At 41.8% G+C, this 13,938-nt stretch overlaps 1 long non-coding RNA gene across 2 annotated transcripts in view; it reads left to right on the top strand.

The window, feature by feature from the left end:
• The window catches only part of LOC149984588 (uncharacterized), a 238,972-nt gene that overhangs the window by 204,423 nt on the left and 20,611 nt on the right, over positions 1 to 13,938 (top strand). The window contains exon 3 of one of the 2 annotated variants that reach the window (XR_016494692.1): positions 2,700 to 2,736. The exons of the other annotated variant lie outside the window; for it this stretch is intronic. This is a non-coding gene — a long non-coding RNA (uncharacterized LOC149984588). Of the gene's footprint in view, positions 1 to 2,699; positions 2,737 to 13,938 lie in introns of those variants that run through there. 2 annotated transcript variants of the gene reach the window in all.

Here is a 13,938-nt window from a genome sequence, read left to right as displayed (position 1 = left end):
ATCGGAGTTGCGAATCTGCTTTCACGACTCCGACCGAAGGTGGCTCCCCTTCCCATTCGGGGGGCGCTCGGCGGTCGTCGTCGCCGGCCTACTAGCTGCCACTGATTATTTTCTCCCCCTCCTTATGTGTTTATTGAGTACACCTGTTTTGAGCCTGGTTCTTTGTGCGGGATTGATTATTGTAACCCTGGTGTTTGCATTAGATGTACATGTTCGTGTGTTTAGTGCTAGACTGTTTTCGTTTCCCTGTGTCTGGGGCATTTGGTTTGAGCACCCGTAAGTGGGGTGACCGTAGTTCACCGTGTGTGCATTAAAAAAAGCACTTTATTGAACTCTACTTTCCTGCGCCTGATTTCACCCTCACGACACCCAGGACCTTACATCTGCACTGTTATTGGGTAAAATGTTCCCACCTGCCTTTCACTTTTGCAGACATATATATCAATTGTTAGAGCAGTCAGTTGACCATCTTGTCAATATAATAGATAATCTTTGCTAACATTCTTCTACCTTGCTAGCTAACAAAAATAACAGCTAACACAATCGCGTCAAACTCTGCAGCTGGAATGACAGCAAACTAAATGTTTTCTATCATCAAATATTTGGATATATCCATATGTTGATGCATGATTTCGCCTGACTCATCAGGACACCTTTCACTCTCTATGGTACAGGGGGGATTACATTTCAAATTGCCAACATTGTGGCCGAGGTCGTAGACAGCAACGTTTACACAAACCCCTGCTGTTGTAAACTAAATAATAGACAAGAACCAAGGGTAAATAATGTGTTAATGAAAGCCTTATTGCTTTTCTTTTTGTCATTTACTGTGGTATATCAAGAACTGTGTAGTGATACTTTAGAACAATAAACCAGTATTTTTGCAACATACATGTGGTATATCGTCTGATATACACATGACTGGAATGCTGTTGTTTCGGCCAGTCAGCAACCAGAATGCAATCTACCCGGAAAATCCCAACTTTGGTATGTCCCACATGTTTTTCCTAATTCTAGTAATAATTTGTTCCACTTAACCCCAAGACTTTCCCAAGTTCTCACCATCATTGTTAAGCCACACTCAAAACAACAGTTGACTGTTTGCAAATCCAACAAAAATGTAATCGCAACATGCAACAATTTCAAAGATTTGACTGAGTTGCAGTTCATATAAGGAATTTAGTCAATTGAAATAAATTCATTAGGCCCTAATCTATGGATTTCACATGTATGGAAATACAGATATGCATATGTTGGTCACAGATACCTTTAAAAAAAGTTGGGGCGTGGATCAGAAAATCAGTAACTATCTAGTGTGACCACCATTTGCCTCATGCAGTGCGACACATCTCCTTCACATAGAGTTGATCAGACTGTTGATTGTTGCCTGTGGAATGTTGTCCCACTCCTCTTCAATGGCTGTGTGAAATTACTGGATAGTGGCGGGAACTGGAATACGCTGCCGTACACGTCAATCCAAAGCATCACGAACATGCTTGATGGGTGACATGTCTGGTGAGCATGCAGGCCATGGAAGAACTGGGACATTTTCAGCTTCCTGGAATTGTGTACAGATCCTTGCCACATGGCTGTGCATTATCATGCTGAAACATGAGGTGATGGCGGCGGATGAGTGGCACGACAATGGGCCTTAGAATCTCACCATGGTATCTCTGTGCATTCAAATAGCCATTGATAAAATGCAATTGGGTTCATTGCCAGTAGCTTATGCCTGAACATACCATAACCCCACCGCCATCATGGGGCACTCTGTTCCCAAATTTGACATCAGCAAACCACTCGCCCACAATACACCATACACGCTGTCTGCCATCTTCCCGCTAGAGTTGAAACCGGGATTCATCCGTGAAGAGCACACTTCTCCAACGTGCCAGTGGCCATCGAAGGTAAGCATTTTCCCGCTGGATTCCCCGATTTTACCCATGCACTGCTACTGGTCATATTGGATGTAAAAAAATGGCGCTGACAGAGATTGCTGCCTTCGGAAACTTTGCAGTATTTAGTATTTTATGTATTATTTCTTACATTGCTAGCCCAGAAAATGTTTTGTGTTATTACATACAGACAATCACGGATTACAAAAGGAAAACCAGCAACATCTTGGAAACCAACATCTTCCTTCCGGACAAGCTAAACACTTTATTTACCCCCTTTGAGGATAGCACAGTGCCACTAACGCGGGCCGCTACCAAGCACTGTGGGCTCTCCTTCTCCGTGGCCGATGTTAGTAAGACATTTAAGCGTGTTTAAACTGGCTGGTGTGTTTACGGACATATTCAATCTCTCCCTATCCCAGTCAGATGTCCCCACATTCTTCAAGATAGCCACCATTGTGCCCTAGAAAGCAAAGGTAATTGAACTAAATGAGTATTGCCCCGTGGCACTTAATTCTATCATCAGCTATGGGAGTGTGGTGCCAGAAAAATAACCTCTCACTCAATGTCAACAAAACAAAGGAGATGATCATGGACTTCAGGAAACAGCAGAGGGAGCACCCCCTAACTACGTCGACGGGACCACATAGGAAAAGGTGGAACGCTTCAAGTTCCTCGGCATACACATCACTGAAATGGTCCACCCACACAGACAGTGTGGTGAAAAAGATGCAACAGTGCCTCTTCAACCACAGGAGGCTGAAGAAATGTGGCTTGGCACCTAAAACCCTTGAACTTTTACAGATGCACAATTGAGAGCATCCTGTCGGGCTGTATCACCGTTTGGTATGGCAACTGCACCGCCTGAAACGGCAGAGGTCCCAAGAGGGTGGTGTGGTCTGCCCAACGCATTACCAGGGGCAAACTACCTGCCCTCCAGGACACATACATGTACATCACTTGATGTCACATGAAGGCCAAAAAGATCATCAAAGACAACAACCACCCAAGCCAGTGCCTGTTCACCCCGCTATCCCCCAGAAGGCAATGTCAGAACAGAGGCATCAAAGCTGGGACCGAGAGACAGAAGCTGTTTTTCAATCTCAAGGCCATCAGACTGTTAAATAGCAATCAATAGCACGTAGAGGCTGATACTTTAATAAATGGAACACTAGTCACTTGAATAATGTTAAATATCTTGCATTACTCATCTCATATGTATATACTGTATCTTAGTCAATGCTGCTCTGACATTTCTCATCCATATACAGTGGGGCAAAAAAGTAGTTAGTCAGCCAACAATTGTGCAAGTTCTCCCACTTAAAAAGATGAGAGAGGCCTGTAATTTTCATCATAGCTACACTTCAACTCTGACAGACAAAATTAGAAAAAAAATCTGGAAAATCACATTGTAGGATTTTTAATGAATTTATTTGCAAATTATGGTGAAAAATAAGTATTTGGTCAATAACAAAAGTTTCTCAATACTTTGTTATATACCCTTTGTTGGTAATGACAGAGGTCAAACGTTTTCTGTAAGTCTTCACAAGGTTTTCACACACTGTTGCTTGTATTTTGGCCCATTCCTCCATGCAGATCTCCTCTAGAGCAGTGATGTTTTGGGGCTGTTGCTGGGCAACATGGAATTTCAACTCCCTCCAAAGATTTTCTATGGGGTTGAGATCTGGAGACTGGCTAGGCCACTCCAGGACCTTGAAATGCTTCTGACGAAGCCACTCCTTCATTGCCCGGGCGTGTGTTTGGGATCATTGTCATGCTGAAAGACCCAGCCACGTTTCATCTTCAATGCCCTTGCTGATGGAAGGAGGTTTTCACTAAAAATCTCACGATACATGGCCCCATTCATTCTTTCCTTTACACGGATCAGTCGTCCTGGTCCCTTTGCAGAAAAACAGCCCCAAAGCATGATGTTTCCACCCCCATGCTTCACAGTAGATATGGTGTTCTTTGGATGCAACTCAGCATTCTTTGTCCTCCAAACACGATGAGTTGAGTTTTTACCAAAAAGTTATATTTTGGTTTCATCTGACCATATGACATTCTTCCAATCTTCTTCTGGATCATCCAAATGCTCTCTAGCAAACTTCAGACGGGCCTGGACATGTACTGGCTTAAGCAGGGTGACACGTCTGGCACTGCAGGATTTGAGTCCATGGTGGCGTAGTGTGTCACTTTGGTCCCAGCTCTCTGCAGGTCATTCACTAGGTCCCCCCGTTTCGTTCTGGGATTTTTGCTCACCGTTCTTGTGATCATTTTGACCCCACGTGGTGAGATCTTGCGTGGAGCACCAGATCGAGGGAGATTATCAGTGGTCTTGTATGTCTTCCATTTCCTAATAATTGCTCCCACAGTTGATTTCTTCAAACCAAGCTGCTTATCTATTGCAGATTCAGTCTTCCCAGCCTGGTGCAGGTCTACAATTTTGCTTCTGGTGTCCTTTGACAGCTCTTTGGTCTTGGCCATAGTGGAGTTTGGAGTGTGACTGTTTGAGGTCGTGGACAATGCTGTGACACACCGCCCCAGACAATGACGGACCCTCCACCTCCAAATCGATCCCACTCCAGAGTACAGGCCTTGGTATAAACGCTCATTCCTATCTACGATAAATGCGAATCCGACCATGACCCCTGCTGATAGAAAACCGCAAATTGTCAGTGAAGAACACTTTATGCCAGTCTGGTCTGGTCCAGCGACGGTGGGTTTGTGCCCATAGGCAACATTGTTGCCGGTGATGTCTGGTGAGGACCTTCCTTACAACAGGCCTACAAGCCGTCAGTCCAGCCTCTCTCAGCCTATTGCGGACAGTCTGAGCACTGATGGAGGTATTGTGCGTTTCTGGTGTAACTCGGGCAGTTGTTGTTGTCATCCTGTACCTGTCCCGCAGGTGTGATTTTCGGATGTACCAAGCCTGTACAGGTGTTGTTACACATGGTCTACCACTGTGAAGACGATCAGCTGTCCGTCCTGTCACCCTGTAGCGCTGTTTTAGGCTTCTCACAGTACGGACATTGCAATTTATTGCCCTGGCCACATCTGCAGTCCTCATGCCTCCTTGCAGCATGCCTAAGGAATGTTCACGCAGATGAGCAGGGACCCTGGGCTTCTTTCTTTTGTTTTTTTTCAGAATCAGTAGAAAGGCCTCTTTAGTGTCCTACGTTTTCATAACTATGACCTTAATTGTCTACCGTCTGTAAGCTGTTAGGGTCTTAAAGACCGTTCCACAGGTGCATGTTCATTAATTGTTTATGGTGAACAAGCATGGGAAACAGTTTAAACCCTTTACAATGAAGATCTGTGAAGTTATTTGGATTTTTATAAATTGTCTTTGAAGGACAGGGTCCTGAAAACGGGATGTTTCTTTTTTGCTGAGTTTAGTATGTGATTGTGCCTCAATGTAATCAAGGTATGAAATGATTGTTGTTTTCAAATACAATCTATATTTTGGCTTAGTTGTGGTCAAATTGAATTGTACAAACCATTCGCTCCAACAAAATCAGCCCACATCTGAATCTAGTTGCCTACCTCGCATGTGCATTTGCAAACCATTGTCTGACTTTTTTATGGCGATTTTGGAGCAGTGGCTTCTTCCTTGCTGAGTGGCCTTTCAGGTTATGTCGATATAGGACTCATTTTACTGTGGATATAGATACTTTTGTACCTGTTTCCTCAAGCATCTTGAACGTGGTACCTTCAGGCGTTTGTAAATTGCTCCCAGGGATGAACCAGAAAGTTTTCTGAGGTCTTGGCTGATTTCTTTTGATTTTCCCATGATGTCCAGCAAAGAGGCACTGAGTTTGAAGGTAGGCCTTAAAATACATGCACAGATACACCTCCAATTGACTCAAATTATGTCAATTAGCCTTTCAGAAGCTTCTAAAGCCATGACATAATTTTCTGGAATTTTCCAAGCTGTTTAAAGGTACAGTCAATTTAGTGTATGTAAACTTCTGACCCACTGGAATTGTGATATAGGGAATTATAAGTGAAATAATCTGTCTTTAAACAATTGCTGAAAAAATGTCTTGTGTCATGCACAAAGTAGATGCCCTAACCGACTTGCCAAAACTATAGTTTGTTAACTATAGTTTTGTGGAGTGGTTGAACAAGCCATTTGTGGAGTGGTTGAAATACGTTTTAATGTTTTAATGACTCCAACCTAAGTGTATGTAAACTTTCGACTTCAACTGTAGTACACTACTTTTGACCAGGTCAAGAGTAATGTACTACATAGGGAATACTTTGTCATTTGGAATGCACCCATGGGTTCACACAGTGACAAAGACTTTCAGTTTGGTTCCTAATGGTCCAGTAATTTATGTCGAGCTCTATATTATCTCCACGGTGTACTAATATGGACACCATACCAAGGACTGGAATTATAACATGGAAGGATAAAGTCAATTTCACGACAATGTGTTATGTTGTGATGCTGTTATAATGCATTATTAGAGTTGTCATAGCCACATATGAACTATAATAAATGGTAACCCCATCAGAACCAAAAATATAAGTTTGTATAGCCTCAAAACATGGTTAAAAATGATAATTTTGATATCTTTGATAGCTAGTCCTTGCATCCATATCTCTGTCTTTACATTTGAGAGGTGTTATATTTCTCCAGCCCCATCCCTCAGCTGTTCACCAAAACTGTGGCGGGGTGTTCACTTTGTTCTTGTTTGAACTGCAGTACGCCCATTCCTTGACACTGTTCCCAACACACAAATACATTCTTCTATATCTCAAATAACTATTTATTATCTTATACAGCTGTGCTACGCATTACCACTGGATTTATTAAAGGTTCAGTCATTTGAAAACTACGATTTATATAGATTTGTATTCACATTTGAACTAAAGAAGATATAATTAGCATCACCAAAGTGTGAAAAATCTATAGAGACTGCTTTGCCCTATGCACATTGAGTCTTTGAACACTCACTTAATAATGTTTTCATACTGTTTTACCAACTTTATAAGTATATAGTGTATTCTAGTCATGGCTCATCCTATATAACTACTACTATACACACCTTTTCTTGTCATATACGGTCCATACACCATTACACTGAGTGTAGAAAACATTAAAAACACCTGCTCTTTCCATGACAGACTGACCAGGTGATTCCAAGTGAAAGCTAAGATCCCTTATTGATGACACTTCAAGCAGTTCAAATTAAGTGGAGGTGAAGTTAAAGAAGGATTTTTCAGCTTTGCGACAATTCAGACATGGATTGTGTGTGTGTGCCATTCAGAGATTGAATGGGCAAGACAAAATAATTAAGTGCCTTTGAATGGGATGTGGTAGTTGGTGCAAGGTGCACAGTGTGTGTCAAGAACTGCAATGCTGCTGGGATTTTCACACTCAACAGTAACCCGTGTGTACCAAGAATGACCCACCACCCAAAGGACATCCGGCCAACTTGACTCAACTATGGGAAGCATTGGAGTCAACATGGTCCAGCATCTCTGTAGAATCCTTTACACCTTGTAGTCCATTCCTCAACAAATTAAGGCTGTTCTGAAGGCAAAATGGTGGGGGCAGGGGGTGCATATCAATATTATGAAGATTTTCCTAATGTTTGGTATATTCAGTTTATACAGTACCAGTCAAAAGTTTTTGACACACCTTCTCATTCCAGGGTTTTAATTTATTTGTACTATTTTCTACATTGTAAAATAGTGAAGACATCAAAACTATGAAATAACACATGGAATAATTTACTAACCAAAAACAGCGTTAAACAAACAAAACATATATTTTATATTTGAGATTCTTCAAAGTAGCCACTCTTGGCATTTGTAAATTTTTCTAAAAACCTGTTTTTGCCAATTATGGGGTATTGTGTGTAGATTGATGAGAGGAAAATGTTTGAATAAGGCTGTAATGTAACAAAATGTGGAAAAAGTCAAGGGGTTTGAATACTTTCCGAATGCACTGTATTATACAGAGCTAGATAGCAAGCTAAACAAAACATTTTCTGCACACTCCTCACATAGCATTCAGCTAACTAGTAGCTAATAATCTAACATGATCTACTAGCTAAACCATAGTTAGGTAACTTTTACTTTACAATGTTAGCGTATTGAAGTTAACCTAGAACAGATCAGGCTTCATTTGATCAATATCATGAGAATTATTATATGAGATAAAGGCTAATTGATACTGAATAATTTGCTAAATTCGCTGGGGAGTTGAAGCGTTTTGTAATGATCAAAGGAAAGCAATTATTGCCTGTATCAGTGATGGCACTAGCTAGAACGTGGACCAATAATTGTATATAGCTAGCTATTAATATAATAGCCATCTTCTAACAGATTGTTAGAGGCGGTTAGAATAAGGCTCTCACATGGTCAAACCATAAATCAAACTTTACACCAAATGCATCGCCTATCAATAAACATCTGACAATGTATATGTATGTACTGTACCGATCATATAATATGTTCCTTTATTATTTACTTCGTATTATCAAACTTCATCCCGATATTATATTGATGATGTGTATGGAGTGCAAAATTACTAATTATTCTAACAAATACACCAGTGTTCCTGTAACAGAATGTTGATACTGTAATGTAGGTTATAGCCAAGGGAGGAGGAAGTGGGGGTTTGTTAGCGCACAGACATGGTTCTAATTTCAGTGGTGCTCATGAAGACCCTCATAACAATTGAAATGTCAATGTGGCCTAAACATATTGTAACATTGCGAACCCTCAGTAGTCAATGTGTGATAGGACTTGAGTGCTAGAGTAGACTATAATGAACGTGTGGGCTTTCAGTACGTTGTAATCATTAATTTTCTATTCCATTTCTGCTATTTTTTTCCAATTTACATTTTAGTCATTTAGCAGACACTCTTATCCAGAGCGACTTACAGTTAGTGCATTCATCTTAATATAACCAGGTGGGACAACCACATATCACAGGCACAGAACGTACATCTTACCTCAGGGGTCGAGGTGATGAGGTGGATTATTTAAGATACTGTTTGAAGTTACAGATGTTTTCTGTAGATGGACAGGGACTCTGCTGTCCTAGCTTCAGGGGGAAGCTCGTCCCACCATTGGGGTGCCAGGACAGAGAAGAGCTTGGACTGGGTTGAGCTGGAGCTGCCCTCCCCTGGCATATTGGAATGCTGGGGTTGGGGTGTAGGGTTTGAGCAGCAGATCCTCTTGCTGTTCCATAGGTAAGCACCATGACTTTGTAGTTAATGCAAGCTTCGACAGGAAGCGGAGTGTGAGGAGGAGCAGGGTGACATGAGAGAACTTGGGAAGATTGAAGACCAGGCGGGCTACAGCATTCTGGATAAGTTGCTGGGGTTTGATGGCACAAGCTGGGAGCCCAGACAACAACGAGTTGCAAGTAGTCCAGACGGAAGAGGACAAGCGCCTGGTTTAGGGCCTGCACCACTTCCTGTGTGACATCATCGTACTCTACGAATAATGTAGAGCAGGTATTCCCGCGCAATGCCGTTGGGGGTACGCCAAATAAAAATGTGATTCACATTTAAAATAATATAACGGGGCTATACATTTGGGTGAGATTTTTTTTCTCACCTGAGTAGCCTCGTTTCACTTTCAAAAATAAAATAATACCTTCTCGTGTTCAGCGAAATAACAACTCAATGTCAAATACAGGTAGCCTAGTCAAGTGGTTAACATCCAATCACATTAACCGTTATTCTCTCGCCTAACTGTCCATTTGTAGCCAAACGTAGCTGCTGCTCATGTTGGTATCTGTACTGATGGCGCAAAAGCCATGACATGGAGACATAGTGGAGTGGTAACGCGCTTGAAGGCAGTTGCTCCCGACGCCACTTGGGTACACTACAGCATCCACAGAGAGGCTCTTGCTGCAAAGGGAATGCCTGAGGTTTTGGACACTACAGTGAAAATGGTTAACTTTTTAAAGCAAGGACCCTGAACTGTCATGTTTTTTCTGCACTATGCAATGATATGGGCAGCGACCATGTAACGCTTTTACAACATACAGAAGTGTGCTGGTTATGAAGGGACAAAGTATTGACACATTTTTTTTTTAATTGAGAGACGAGCATAAAGTTTTCTTTACTGACAATCATTTTCACTTATTTGACCGCTTGCATGATGATGACTTTCTCACACGACTGGCCTATCTGGGTGATGTTTTCTCTCGCTTGAATAATCTGAATCTAGGATTACAGGGACTACAGGGACTTTCAATGTGCTGGACAAAATTGAAACTATGATTAAGAAGTTAGAGCGCTTCTCTGTCTGCATTAACAAGGACAACACACAGGTCTTTCCATCATTGTAAGACTTTTTTTGTACAAATGAACTCAAGTTTACAGACAATGTCAAATGTGATATAGCGAAGCACCTGAGTGAGATGGGGGCGCAATTATACAGGTCATTTCCTGAAACGGATGGCACAAACAACTCGATTTGTTATCAATTTCATGCCCTGCCTCCAGTCCACTGAGCCTCATTGAAATTGCAACCAACGGTTTTGAGAAGGTGTAATTTAATCAGAATCCAATGCCAGTTTTCTGGATTGGGCTGTGCTCAGAGTATCCTGCCTTGGCAAATCACAGTTAAGACACTGATGCCCTTTACAACCACGTACCTATGTGAGAGTGGATTCTCAGCCGACACTAGCATGAAAACTAAATACAGGCACAGACTGTGTGTGGAAAATCATTTAAGACTGAGACTCTCCAATACAACCCAACATTGCAGAGTTATGTGCATCCTTTCAAGCACCCCCTTCTCAGTAACCTGTGGTGAGTTATTCGCAATTTTCGATTAACAAATAAGGTTTTATATGTAAGATGGTTAAATCATCAAAATTGATTATTATTATTATTATATTACTATTTGTCCCCTGGTCCTATAAAAGCTCTTTGTCACTTCCCACGAGCCGGGTTGTGACAAAACCTCACTCATTCTTATGTTTAATAAATGCATTGTATAGTGTGTGGCAGGCTTACAATGATGGCCAAAAACAACATTTTAAAGTTCGCTGACCCTGGTGCTAGAGGGGGTACAAAGCTGGAGGATGAATGTTTGAAGGGGTACGAGACTATACAAAGTTATGGAAACACTGTTATAGGGCATGCACCTGGAGGAGCGAGTCACTGCTTTGATGTTTGCAGAGAACGACAGGGCGTTGTCCTGGGTCACACCAAGGTTCTTTGCACTCTAGGAGGGCAACACCTGTTGTCAACATGATAGAGAATTATTTGAGGGGGCAGGCCTGGCAGGTACGAGCATTGGACCAGTAAACAAAAGGTTTCTGGATCTAATCCCCGAGCTGACAAGGTAAAAATGTTGTTCTGCCCCTGAGCAAGGCAGCTAACCCACTGTTCCCAGGGCGCCGATGATGTGGATGTCAATTAAGGCAGCCTCCCGCACCTCTCTGATTCAGAGGGGTGGGTTAAATGCGGGAGACACATTTTAGTTGAATGCATTCAGTTGTACAACTCACTATGTATCTCGCTTTTCCTTTCCTGGGAGGAAGAGCAATTCCGTCTTGTCAAGGTTGAGCTTGAGGTGGTGGGCCGACATCCAAGTTGAGATATCTGCCAGGCACGCAGAGATGCATGTTGCCACCTGGGTGGGGGTGGAAAGAGAAAAGTACTTGTGTGTCCTCCGCATAGCAATGATAGGAGAGGCCATGCGAGGATATGACAGAGCCGAGTGATTTGGCGTATAGAGAGAAGAGGGGAGGGCCTAGAAGCGAGCCCTGGGTGACACCAGTAGTGAGAGTACGTGGTGCAGACACAGATCATCTCCATGTCACCTGGTAGGAGCAGTCTGCCAGGTAGGATGAAATTCAAGAGTGTGCAGAGCCGAAGAGAAGAGTGAGTCAGCTTTGGCAATGCAGAGAGCCTCCATGACACAGAGAACACCAGTGTCGATTGAGTGATCCGTCCTGAAGCCTGACGGGCAGGGTCAAGAAGATCTTTCTGAGAGAGATAACAAGAAATTTGATCAGCGACAGCTTGCTCATGTGTTTTGGAAAGAAAATAAAGGGGTACAAGTCTATAGTTTTTGACGTCAGATGACTTGACTCAATAGGTGAATGAGTGAATGAGTAGTGAATGTCAACCTTTTTTTCAAAGTGTTTGACAACGTCATCGGCAGAAAAGGAGGAAGATGGAAATGAGTTTCCTAGGGTAAGGGAAGACCCCCATGAAATTGACAAAAATTAATGGCATCTTATTGACATTGGGCCAACCATATACATATTCACAAATACCACTAAATTAGGCGGCAGTTTGTCAAAAAAATGATTGCAAGTGGAACATGTCAAATGCCGAGTGTTATAATCCAAAAATCCAAAAGGTGGCAGGTCCACTCCACCGTAGGATTTCATATGTGAAATGGCCTGAAAGTCAGGTCTCGTGTGAAATCTTCAAAATGTTAAAACCTCGTAAAAAGCATTTTTTTGGTCAATTATACATATGTAGGAACCATATGGACATAGATTTGTCTTATTTAATGTGAGTTTGTCATAAGGCTCATGTTTTGTCCTTTTGCCATATATGCTCAGAGGAAGTTGGGTTCTGAACCCAAGTCACAGAACCATGTCCAAATGGCATATATAAGTATTTAAAGAACTAAATCAGGATGTTATGTCCATTTGCCATATATGATCATATAAGTCGGCTTCCGAACCCAAAAGTCAGTGAACTATGTGCAAATGGCATATATAATATGTCGAGATGGCCTATAAACTGACCAAATTATATTTATATATATATATATATATATATATATATATATATATATATGTTAAGCCCTGAATCAACCTAGGTCTTTTTGTCATGTTTGATCATAGGAAGTCAGAATTTCTCGTTGGTGTTGATTGAGCATGTGCATTTCGTAATTGGACGTCCTTATGGATTTACATTGGCAATGGACACTATCAATTTGCAGAATGTTCACACTGACAATATAGCATATGTGTATTGGACTTCCAATAGCAATATATTGGCAATGGACACTGTCCAACTGCAGTATAAAATGCTAAGACTGGCAATGTATTATGTGTATTTGACACTGTCCTGTGGTTGAATTGTGCTTCTAGCCTCAACGGTTCTGCCGCTGTCACCCAAGAGCAACTCAAATTTAGGTCAGAATTCATTTTGTGCCTACTTTTTTGCACGCTCATTGCGTTCAGACCAAGCGAGCTACGGTCAAGTTGGGCACCTCGTTGACCTCGGCACGGCCTAGAGACTACGGTGATGCCATTTGCTAACACTTTCAGTGTTGATTTCAGCATATCCATTTTCTGTTGATTCATCACTGTTGAAACTTATTGGAAGTGAACAAAAGTCAGCCATCAAGTCAGCCATCATCAGTCAATAAGATATTTTACTGACACCAAACCCACTTTGTCCAACTCATTTAGAAGCCAACTATCAGATATTTCAGAGCCTGCCCAAAATTCACAGCGCCTTCTGTTAAAACCTTTTTCAAAAATTAATTGCGTGTCCAGTTCTGACATTATGTGTAGGCCTAGTTGAGGCGACCCTGAATCCCGAGTTTATGCTCGATAGGTCATTCGAAGCCAGAGCAGTGACCTTAACTTTTTATGGCTACAGGGGCAGTATTGAGTAGCTTGGATGAAAGGTGCCCATATCAAACGGCCTGCTCCTCAGTCATAGTAGCTAATATTTGCATAGTATTATTAGTATTGGATAGAAAACACTGACATTTCTAAAACTGTTTGAATTATGTCTGTGAGTATAACAGAACTCATATAGCAGGCAAAAACCTGAGAAATTCCACTTCCTGTTTTATTTTTCTGGAGGTGGCAGATTTTCAACCAAGGTCTCATTGAAATTACAGCAAGATATGGATGAGTTTTCACTTCCTACGCCTTCCACTAGATGTCAGCAGTCAATAGAACTTTGTTTGATGACTAATGTGAAGGGGGATCGATTGACAAAGGAAATAAGTGGACCTTGCTTTCACCAGGCGTGTTCACAGGGGAAGGACTTGCGTTCCAATGCTCATCTGAAGTAATTCTAATTCT

Source organism: Oncorhynchus mykiss, chromosome 3 (genome assembly GCF_057628025.1).
Source record: "Oncorhynchus mykiss isolate SJ-2025 chromosome 3, ASM5762802v1, whole genome shotgun sequence".
Lineage (NCBI taxonomy): Eukaryota > Metazoa > Chordata > Actinopteri > Salmoniformes > Salmonidae > Oncorhynchus > Oncorhynchus mykiss.
The sequence above is the reverse complement of the archived record's forward strand: the minus strand, read 5'-3'. Positions and strand labels throughout refer to the sequence as shown.